This window comes from Heterocephalus glaber, unplaced genomic scaffold (genome assembly GCF_053883595.1).
Source record: "Heterocephalus glaber isolate CG9 unplaced genomic scaffold, H.glaber_assembly_v1.0 deba00001864, whole genome shotgun sequence".
Taxonomy (NCBI): Eukaryota; Metazoa; Chordata; class Mammalia; order Rodentia; family Bathyergidae; genus Heterocephalus; species Heterocephalus glaber.
The window spans coordinates 145,743-157,386 of record NW_028258504.1 but is presented as its reverse complement, the minus strand read 5'-3'; the positions used below and the strand labels follow the sequence as shown (position 1 = coordinate 157,386).

Below are 11,644 nucleotides of genomic sequence, written 5' to 3'. Positions count from 1 at the left end.
GGGGACTCAGTTTGACATGTCTCCAAGCCTCAACACAGGTGCCAGGATCTAGGCACTGGAGTCCTATGGCTCAATTGGGCTGGGGTAGGAGTACATAGAATAAGTAACTAGGTGGAGCACATATGAGATGGGCTTTGTTATTGGGTGCTCTTATGCATAAGGTGCTGGCCCACATCAGGGAATTAGGGCTACTAATAACAGGGATCTCAAAAGGAAAGGGAGGGGTGGCAAGTGCATGACCACCCTCCAGCAGTGACATCGTTGTCCAATTCCAGTACTTAGGTTCTATTTTGTCCCGAGGAAGGTCAGTGTAGACTATCAGGTGGTCAGGGGTGGTGACTGGATAGACAGACTGTGTCCGAAGGTCCTATTCCTCCTCTAATGGTCTGACCCAATTGGTAAAATGTAGGTCTTCTGTGGTCTGGCACATTTGGACCTGTGGAAGTATGAGATCGATGTCTCTGCATTTAACCCAGCCAACCTCTCCCCCAAATACCTGGCATTTAATTGTCTGCCATCAGTAACAGTGGTGCTGATTGAAAATCTGAATGAGAGGAACTTCTGTTGCGGGTTCCATCAAGCAAGTCAGGTTCTTAGAACAAGGTGATATATCTAGGGTTGATTGGATAAGGTCCCAATAATAACCTTTGATATTAGCTTCCAAGAGTTTTTGAGGAGTGGGTATATGGGTGAGGTCTAAATGGGCTGGAAAATTAAGTGACCTCACAGACAAAATTACCTCCTCGGGGCAGTCTACACCGAGAAGCTGGAAAGTTGGAAGGTGGCCTGCCTCAAGAACCTCAGAGGCAGTTACCCCAGCATACCCTGCTTTCCTCTCTCCATTGGATATGAAAGAACTTCCACCTGTAAATAGTTCTATCTCAGGATCCTGGAGAGGCTGATCATAAAGTCCTAGCCTCAGTAGTTGAGTTTCGATCAAAACTTCAACACAGGTCCAGGTGGAGACACATGTCTAAATCCATCTTGAACCACAGGACAAATGTTTCTGGGCCTCTCAAGGAGCAGGAAGGTAGGCATGGCATCTCCTCCTAGTGTTGAAAACATTTTCCCATCACCAGCTGGGCCATGGCAAAAGGCGTCAGAGGCCCCAGGCCCCACCGTGGGGGCAGGAAAGAAAGTTGTGTTGTACATGAGTGTTTCAGGAAATGAAAACCTAAGCCTCTGGTGTTGGCACCAGTCCCTCTGAGGTGTAGCCACTGACAGAAGAGTGGATTCCTGCATAAGAACCATGGCAGCAGCAGACATGCAAATGGATATTCCACATCCAGGAATAAATTTGCCAACTGAGTATACCAGTCAATACTAGTATTGTTATTCCACCAGCAACACCACAAGGACTGGGATATTCTGGCTATCTGAAGCCTGAGGGTGCATATCCAGGTTCCCCAACTGACTACACAGTCCCACCACCCAACTAGGTGCTTTCCAACCCATGTTTCCTATACAAAATGAACCAGGATATAACAATCAGCCAGGTGGACCCACAGGGGTATCATGGATGCCAGCACCATCAGCTCAATTGAACTGTCCACCTGGACTGGAATATTTCAGTGAGATAGATCAGATTCTGATTCACCAGCAAGTTGAACCTCTGGAAGTCTTAACAGGCTTTGAAACTAATAATAAATTTGAAATTAAGAATAGGATTGGACAGAGGGTTTACTTTGCAGTGGAAGATACTGATTGCTGCACTCAAAATTGCTGTGGAACATGTAGGCCTTTTACCTTGAGGATTCTTTATAATTTGAGCCGAGAAGTCATAGCTATGGAGAGACCACTAAGGTGTGATGACTGTTGTTTCCCCTGCTGCCTATAAGAAATTGAAATCCAAGCTTCTCCTGGTGTTCCAATATGGTACATTACTCAGAAGTGGCACCCATGTCTGCCAAAGTATGCTGTTCAGAATGAGAGGAGAGAAGATGTACTAAAAATCACTGGTCCATTTGTTGCATGCAGATGCTGTACAGATATTGATTTTAAGATTAAATCTCTTGATGAAGAATCTGTAGTTGGCAAGATTACCAAGTACTTGCCTGGGTTTTTGAGAGAGGCATTCACAGATGCCAACAACTTTGGGATCCAGTTCCCTTTGGACCTTGATGTGAAAATAAAAGCTGCTATGCTTGGTGCGTGTTTTCTCATTGACTTCATGTTTTTGAAGAAATTAAGTGAAAATAGGAAACAAAATTGAGAGCATGGTGGTGGAATGATGAAAGTGTCTTAAAAAATTGAAATCTGTGCTCTCTTCTGCAGCACATATACTAAAAAAATTGAAATCTATTGTTGAGACTATGTAAAAGAAAACTCAATTATTGTCTTTTCTTTATGGAAATCACTCATATCTGCAAGAATAAAGACATGATGGCTTTAAAAAAACCTTCAACACAAACATGATTATCTCTTGTGAATCAGAAAAGAAAGTGGCAGGGTGAAGACCCTGGCAAGTCTCTAGGGTCACATCAGGGGCCTCTACCAGCAACACCTGATATTTGAGGATCTGGGTGTCAGAAACCCAAGGGTGAAGGTGACCCTTTAAGGGCCATCCAAAATCAGGAGGGGACTTGACAAAGACTCTCCTTCCCTGGGTGAGCCTGTGTGCCTCTGGAACCAGGATTCCTGTGACTGCCAATGCTCTCAGGCATCTTGACCACCCCTTGGTGACAGGATCTAGTTCTTTACTCAGATATGCTATGGGTTGAGGTCTGGGCCCAGAGTTTGGGTTAACACTCCCATGGCCACCCCCTGTCTCTCAGTCAGGAAGAGTGTATATTTTTCTTTATTTGGGAGTCCAAGGGCTGGGGCCTCTGTCAGGGCCTCTTTTAGCTTCTTGAAGTCTTTCTTGGCCTCAAGATTCCAAATGAAGATATGGGTTTGGGGATTTTGTGGCCCCAGGAGAAGTTGGTATAATGGATGGGCCTTTATTGCATATACAAATCCAGCAAAGGCTAGTAATGCCCCCAAATCCTCAGAGTTGCCTAATATGTTGAGGCTGGGGGAAAGCCAAATTTGGCTCAATTCTGCCCATGCTTAGTGCTCTTTTGTCACGTGAAATCATGAAGCCGAAGTAGGTAACTTGTTCTTGGCACATCTGTCCCTTTTCATGGGATACTTTGTATCCACTAGATGCTAGATAATTGAGAAGGGAATTTGTAGACCCTCTTACTGCTTCCTGAAGTTCCCCACATAACATCATGTCATCCACATACTATAACAAGGTAACACTTTCTTTTTTCCATTCTAACAAATCCTGGGCTAAAGCCAGTCCAAAGAGTTGGGGGCTGTCTCTAAACCCTTGGGGAGGACAATCCATGTTAATGTTCCCACTCTGGACACAGGATTTTAAAATGAAAAGTAGCCTTGGCTTTCCTGAGCCAATTGAATGCAAAAGAAGGCATCCTTTAAATCCAGAACTGAAAACCATTTAGAATTTTCTGGTATTTGAGCTAACAGGGTGTTAGGATTGGGGACCACAGGATGCAATGGGATCACAGCCTCATTTGCAAGCCTCAGGTCCTGAACTAATCTCCATGTGTTAGGTCACTTCTTGACCCCAAGAATGGGACTGTTATATGGGCTTACAATTTCCTGTAGCAATCCCTAATGCAAGAGGTTTTGTATGATTGGCTTTAGCCCCTCCCTCACCCCAGGTTTAAGTGGATACTGTTTCTGGTGAAGGAAATGGAGAGGATCTTTCATGTGTATGGTGACTGGGGTACCTTGTACATTTCTTCCCATTGTCCAACCATCAGTCCAGTTGGTGGGGTCAATATCTACCTCTTGCAGGGGACATACTCAGGGAATATTGAGGCCGAAGGATAGGAAAAGTTGAGCTCTGGCTTTTGCAAGGAGGTCCCTTCCCAACAAGGGAGGGTGAGTTTCTGGCATGATCAAAAAAGAATGGGAGAACTGTAAGTTTCCCCAAAAGCAAGAGACAGGTTTGGAAAAGAACCTCTTGACAGTTTGTCCTGAGACTCCTTGAACCAAGGTTGAGCATGAGGAGAGAGGCTCAGAAAACTCAGGCAGAACAGAGAAGCTGGTGGGTGTGTCAAGAGAAAGCTCGAAGGCTGTGCCCCGCTGGGTTTTGGATGGGAGTATTTGAGTAAGTGGGGCTAAAGTGCAAGACTCTGGGGACACTCACTGGGGACATTTGAGGCCTTGGACTCTTAGAGGGCATTCATCAGCCCAGTGGGTTTCCCTACATGTGAAGCAAGGTTGGGAGGGTTTGGGGGACATCTTGGCCTTCCAGAAAAGGCAGTCTCACTTTATCTGATCTTGAGACCTGCAAAATCTACAGATTCTGGCGGGGGACCTGTAGGCTCCCTAGTCAGCTTCAGCAGATGTTCCTTCCTTGAGTTCTGCCAGCAGTTGTTTATGTCTGTCCCTCTTCTCTTGCTTAACCTTGATATCCCTGTTGTAGAAGGTTTTGATAGCTTCCCTGATCACAGGGGACTCCTTTTTTGGGTCTGCCATCAGCAGTTGAAGTTTTCTGCAGATAGCAGCAGCAGGAAGGGTTATTAACTTATCCTGCAATAGGGACTTTCCTTCTGGGCTCTCAAGATTGATCTGAGTGAACTTGATCATAACACCTCAGAGGAATTGGAAGAAAAATGTTGTGGCTTTTTTCTTTTTCTGAAATTTGTGGCTCAATTTTCCATAATTGATGGACTTAAGTTTAGTGCTCTTTAGTCCCTTCTTGATGCAATACAAAAAATGTAATTGGGCCTCCTTTTTGATGCCATCTTCATCAGGTCTGTCCCAAAGGGGATTGGCATGAGGAACGGCCTCATCTCCTAAGGGAGCATATTTATGTCTTCCCCCTCTGAGCGTCATCCCTCTATGGGGCTCATGATAGGAATTAGCCACCCAAGTTGCGGCAGCCAGAACTCTCACAACATCTCCATCACCAAGAGTTTCCCTGAGGATAAATATGACATCCTCCCAGTTTAAGTTAAAGAGGGTGGTGACCCAGTTAAAGGACCTTATGTAAGTATCAGGATCCTTGGTGAAATTGCTGAGGTCCTTATTTATGTCCCCCAAATCTGAATAGGTGAAGATGACCTATGGATTAGTCCCTCCCCAAAAGAGATAGAGACACTCTGGAGATGTCAAGGGGAGTACAGGAGCTTCTCCATTATAAGGAGGTGCAGGTTTCTGATTTGTTCATTCCCAGAGTGCTTACTTTTCTGGTTGGGGTGAAAGAAAGGTCTGCTTTAGGAGCAAAGTGGGCTCCATGTGACACTGCCAGACCCATTCTATGTGATCCTGTAGGACAAAGAAGTGCTGGCCATATGGGACCTCACTCCATTTTCCCTCTCACTTGCAAAAGAGATCTAGGTGTATGATGGTATTATAGTTTATGTTTCCCCCACTGGGCCACTGAATTCCATCTCCCAAAGGATATTGGCCCCATGACTCAGTACAGAAAAAAATGAGTCTTCTTTTCCTTAAATTCTCTGGATCTTGGTCTTTCCAATGCTTAAGTAGACAGTCCAGAGGAAAATATGAAGGGATAACAGAGGATTCAGCCCCCATCTAGGAGAGAAAAAAATGGAAGAAACTTACAGTTAGCCTCAAGAGGGAAAGGGAAACAGAAGCAAAGAAGAAGAAAGATAAACAGATTGGGCTGGATCTACTGGGCATTCTAAGTAAAACTGGCAACATACATTTTCAGTAATCTTATCCTGTAGCTGGTTGGAAAGAACACCATTCTGTCTCCTCTTACAGGCCTAGGTGGGAATGACGGGGTTCTGGATGAGGACCCAAGGCGAAAATCTCCCCAGACCACATCTGGGTTCTGGATGCCAGGAATCTTGGTCCCAGGCTAGTTAAAGGTATAGCAACAGACAGATTTCCCCTCCTCCATGAGGGGACTTGTTCTGGGCCCACAATAGCTCCCTCTGTATCCCAGATTTCTCTGATGTTGCCATTCCTCAAAGGCATGGAGCTCCCAATAAGCCCTCAGTTTTAAAGGGTTGAATATGGCCTTAAGGGACAAATTGCTTAGGTTAGGACTGGTTCCTGGTCCTTGGAGACAGAACTGGTAAGGATTTGATGGGAGAGCCATGGGCAAAGGAAGGGGAGACCATAGGATGTCAAAACACTGGAGTATGGTTAGAGGCCCCCGGCCACATCACTCTGGTGGAATGTCTGAGTCAAGGGGGACAGGAAAGTTAGCTCATGGCCAAAGAGATGGCATTGGAGTTGGGACTCAAAAGAGGGTTGGAGCCAATATCTGAGGGGCCCTGTTATATGCCAATTAGATTGCATTGGCACAGAGATTCCTGGGAAGGGATGATCATAGATCGGTCTGGGAAGAAGGGGCAGCCTTAACTGGAGAACCCACAGCACTCCAGGAGAGAGTGCTCAGATGGAGACAGATAGAGGTCAGATATGTGTCTGAAGAATCTGGATCCCTGAGCTCCAGGTCAGAGTGATCACTTTGATATGGGGAGTCCTCAACCATCCTCCCAATCACCTCATGGTCTTTCTTAACTACTGAGCTAGAAGAGCCACAAATTGACATAGGCTGGTCAGCACTTAAGTGACCCTCTGGCCATGAAGTGGTAGTGAGCAAGTACCTGGATTCCTTCCAGAATGGTCAGGAACAAGCTATGACTCCTCCAGACCTGGGGTCCCCTGTCACCTAGAAAAGGGGCCCAGCCTTGAGTATTCCACCATATTAGATCATGCTGGGGGGTTACTTTGAGGACTAAGCCAAGAAACAGAGTGTCCCACTGCACCCACTGTCATTTAGGCTGAGTATACTGACCTAGTGTGATGTCTTCAAGCTCTTTGTCAGTCTCTACCTTGATCACGGATGAGCCCCCCAAAATTTTGAGGGTGGAGACAAGTGGAAAGTCCCTACAGTCCTGGGCCTGTCTCACCCAAAGATGCAGAAGGATGTGGAAGAATCATATAGAGACCAAAAGTGTAGAAGCAAAGTTGGATTTTATTCATCAAGCATGCAAGAGTACAGATGCCTTCTGTCAGACAGGCAGGGGTGCCCAAAAGAGAGCCATCATTGAAGGGGGTCTCAAGATGCTGTTAGTAGTTGGAGTTCTATCTTGCCTCAGCCTGAGGGAGCCCTTACTTGATTGTTTAATCATTAATTTAGCTCCTTGCTAGGGACAACAGGGAAGGGTCTTTGGGGGAACTTTTACATTTTAGGGCCAAGGTTCATTTTCCTTTTGATCTTAGTAAACCAAGCTTTGCAGGGTACAATGTGAAAGGGTGCAACTGCAGACTATCAAATTTCAAGGGTGATTAAGCCTGTTCTGCCAGCTATTTGAACTCCTTAAGCCGGGGCAGGGGGTACGTCATCTCTTCCTGCCCACAGGTCTCTATCCCTACATTAGTAGCCTTGATTAGAGCAAATATTTCACAACAGATACAGAGATCAATCAAGTTTTGTGTCTTACATTCCCACAAATTTTAATTTTTCACAGATGTAGCCTCCTCAGGCATAAAACATTGAAAGTTGAGATATCTCAGGCCTTGGAGGAGGGTGAGCCCCATCTAGAACCTCATCAGGATATGAGCTCTGGATGACAGCAGGTCCATGGTGTCAACCACCACCAGCTTATGCAAGGAACAATAAGCACAGAGATGCAGGGAGACAGACTCACCTACTGTTCCAGTGGTGGACTGAGTCTAAATGTGCAGCAGCACCTGCATGCTGAGGTTTATTCAAGATGAAGCAGGTGGAGAATTTGAGATTAAGTTCTCAGGCTCAATTTACCAATATGTATTTTAGCCACCAGTGTGCAGAGTCAACTATTGAAAATCAGAACAACAAAACTCTTTTGATCTGGAGTGAATCCATTTTTATGTGATATTGGATGAAAAAGTTTCACCACACAGGGCAATCTTTGTCTGCTGTTCTCCAGGGAGATTCTAGGAGAGGCTATCCTTCCATCTGTCTCCATGCTACCCTCTGATTCATTTTTCTCATTGCTCACCAAGTTTGAATGGATTAAGGGTGGCCTGCATCTTTTCATTCAGATTACAGGCAGAAACAAAACACTTCCAAATTGCAGTTCTTTGAAAACTCATTTATTTGTGTGTCTTGATTTTCATTGAGCGAGCAAAAGGGTTTTAGCAGATGGAGCAGAAGTGGTTGGTGAGGGTCTCACTTTCCAAAGCCCCACTGGGTCCTTAGTTCTTAGTTGTCCCCTTTTAATTACTGTGTTACTCATCCCAGCCTGAGTGGAAGAGTGAGTGCAAAAAGCACAGTGCAGACTGCAGGGTCTTCTCACAGGACCATTCAGTGAGCTTCTCCAGGTTGGTCAGATCCAGCACCTGGAGTTCTCTTGACAGCACAGGGATATGTTAAGGTGAAACATATAACTCATGCCCTATTCCTTATGGTGCCTCTCTTGTTTCTAGGCCAGAATCATCGAAAACATATCCAAAACATTTTTGCAATGTAAACCAAACTTTCAGTTTTAGGGACTAGGGATAAAATACACAACATGTTCAATAAGCCCAGCAAGAAAATGAAGACGTAGTTTTGTACTTCACCAAAACAGGTGCACACAACAAGAAAATCTATTAGCAACTAAAAATAGATGATTCACAGGCATAGATTTCAATGTATGAAATAATAACAAATATCAATTAAACTGTTTTCATCTGATGATTTGATATTTAAGTTTTAGTTGTAAAAATCTTTGAATTCAACTCAGAGAATCTGTTGAACATTCTTTGCAGAGCAGAATTGATCTCCCTGTTCCGTAGGCAGTAGATGATGGGGTTCACAAATGGGGGCACTATGATGTAGAACATGGCCATCAGTAGATTCTTAAGGGATGGTTTGTTTGGAATGGGACCTAAGACAGCCACTGACCCAGAAATGAGAAACAAAAAAAGAATGGCCAACTGTGGGGTACAGGTGGATATTGCTTTGTTACGGGCTTCCCCTGAACAAGTCTTAAGCACAGTTGAAAATATATTAACATATGACACAAACATAAATGCAAAACATAAAAAGACAAAGCAAACACTTAAAGCAATGATTACAAATTCAGAAAACTGGACACCTGGTGATGATATCCTTAGAATTTGAGGAATATCACAGAAATATTGCTGGATCATATTGGTCTTGGTGAACGGAAGCCTGAATAGGGCACCTGTGTGGAGAGCAGAGTATACCAGACCAGAGGCCCAGGAGCCAACTGCGGCCTGGGAGCACAGACTTGGGGTGATGATGAGCCCGTAGTGCAGAGGGTGGCAAATGGCCACATAGCGGTCATAGGACATGACCACCAGGAGGGCAATCTCTGCTGCTTCAAACAGTGCATATAGGAAAATCTGTGCAGCACATGCTGCCAAGGATATGGCCTTATTGCCTGTCATGGAATTCACTACAGTTTTAGGAACAAGAGCTGTGATGCTACCCAGGTCTAAGAGAGCCACATTGCTTATAAAAAAGTACATGGGAGAGTGCAGACGTGTGTCTGTTATGATGACAGTGATAGTCACAAGATTCCCTGTTAGTGCTCCCAGATAAATCACTAAGAACAGCACACCTTGCAGAACCTGGAGCTCCCAGGAGCTTGTGACATCCATGAGGAGGAATTCTGTGAAGATTGTGCGGTTGTCCATATCTGCTCACCTGCCACAGTCTCTGCAGAGTCAGAGGTTAAAGTGAGCAGAGGATGATACAAGAAGAATGCAGAGTACCTGTTAAAATCATAGTGTGGGTTTTGATCAGCAAGTAAGGATAGAGGAAATGGATAAAATAATATATCTTGAGCATACATATATCTATTTTGATGCATTTTCCAAAACTCATGTCATTTTATTTTTCACATGCATAGGATGACAGAATTAAACAATGTAGTATTTAAAGTGAAACCTCTTCACACAATCTTTAATTTATTTGCTATATTTAAAAATGCCTTCTCTAGTTCTGCCTGGACACCTGTTTTCCTCACTTGCTTCAGTGTTCTCATATTTTTTCCTGTGGAGTCTCCTGAATTTTTATGGCTGATTGCTTTATCACTAGTATCAATACTTTTCAAGGAAATGTATAGTTCTCAGAGAAGTCTTTTGGGCACTTGTGTTTCCTGGGCTTCGTGTCACTCCCAAGCTCCTACCTTTCCAATTTATTAAGGATCAGAGTTGGTGTTTATTTGGCTCAGCACCCAGTCCTTAGATACTGGGCTATGGTGGTGGTTATGGCTGCAGACAATCTCAGTGTTGTCATATGGAGAGAACAAGTGATTACAAAAGGTAGGACACCTTGGCTAATGTAATACAATTAGCAATATCAGTATCCTCAAGTACAGCTGAGAAACTGGCAAATAGTGGTAACTATTAATTTGGTCTCTTTATCCACAGGAGCAAGATCTGCTGTTAGAAAACACAATCCAGCATAAACCAGGAGCTTGTATGCAATGAATTTCCTCTTAGTGGGGTCTGTTAGTGGGGGAAATTAAAGAGGGATAGGGGGAAAACTATGAGATAGGTGAAAAGAAATGTAGTAGAGGCAAGACTGGTGGACAGCAGATGATCAGCCAAGGTTTGGGTAACTGGAGAAAGGGGGAGAAGAGAAAGTGTGAAGGATAAAGGAAAAGAATATCAGTGTGAACCAGAAACACAAGCGACAATTTCCACTCACATGAAAATACAGTAAACTAAAGACAAATACGTGAGCAAAGAAACAGGATGACTAGAACAATCTAAACAATGGCAGAAAAAAAGACAGGAAGAGGAAATTAAAAAAAGAAAGAAAATTGAATAAAACCACAAAATAAAATTCCTCAGGAGTCCACAGTCCTGTGGTAGTGTCCAAGGCGGGTAGTGTCCCAGAACCAGGCTGTGATTCCCACCCACTCTGGTAGAGTTTGATCCTGTGGGAGCTGATCTGGTCTAAGCCAGCAGCTTTGGGTGTTCCTCTCTGGCCCACTGAAGCATCTTCCCCACTGCTGTGGCCCAGGGCTGCTTTCAGTCCCAGGTATATTTGCTGCACTGGGTCAGGTGGTCTTTGCACAGCCTCCTGTTTCACCCCCACTGGCACTTCTCTATCCTATCCTGACCTGCTTGGTGGGGCCTGCACTGCTGGAACTAGGATCTCCACTTCAGGGGGTTGAATTCCCCTTGCTAAAATCCCACCTGCTTCGGTGTCTTTCTCTCAAGCCCTTGGTAACAATTCACTGTTTTCCACTGTGCAGAGGTCCCAACATTAAAGAAAATGACAGAAAAAGTAAAGAAGGTGCAGGTTGGAGGCCCTGGCTCTGTGTTTGCCAGGACAGCAGCAGTGTCTTTTGTGAAGAGGAGGCTAAAGACACCAGAGGCTTCTCTCCCAAATCTAGCCTGTGTGGTTTGAGTGAGCCACTCCTTTTCAGCCCATCAGTTTCTGGGGCACTTTCCAGTGTGGTGATTCACTGGCAGCCCTGTGGGCTGGTGCACTGTTTTATCATATCCGGGGTTGTGTTTAATTTGATCCACTGGTCTCTGATTTCAGATTGGTTTGGGCATCATGATGTTTGTCCCTCCCTTTCTTCCAGTTACCTGTGTTTTAGTTGATTTTTCTCTAAGTACAGCGTGGCTCCTCCTCCTCTCAGCCATGTTGACTCAGACTCTGCTTCAGTTTTCTGTGGCTTGCCTGGACATTGTCTCT

At 44.7% G+C, this 11,644-nt stretch overlaps 1 pseudogene; it reads left to right on the top strand.

The window, feature by feature from the left end:
- The first annotated feature begins 1,476 nt into the window (after window positions 1–1,476).
- Window positions 1,477–2,212, top strand: LOC147820512 (phospholipid scramblase 1 pseudogene; annotated as a pseudogene).
- Window positions 2,213–11,644: the final 9,432 nt, after the last annotated feature.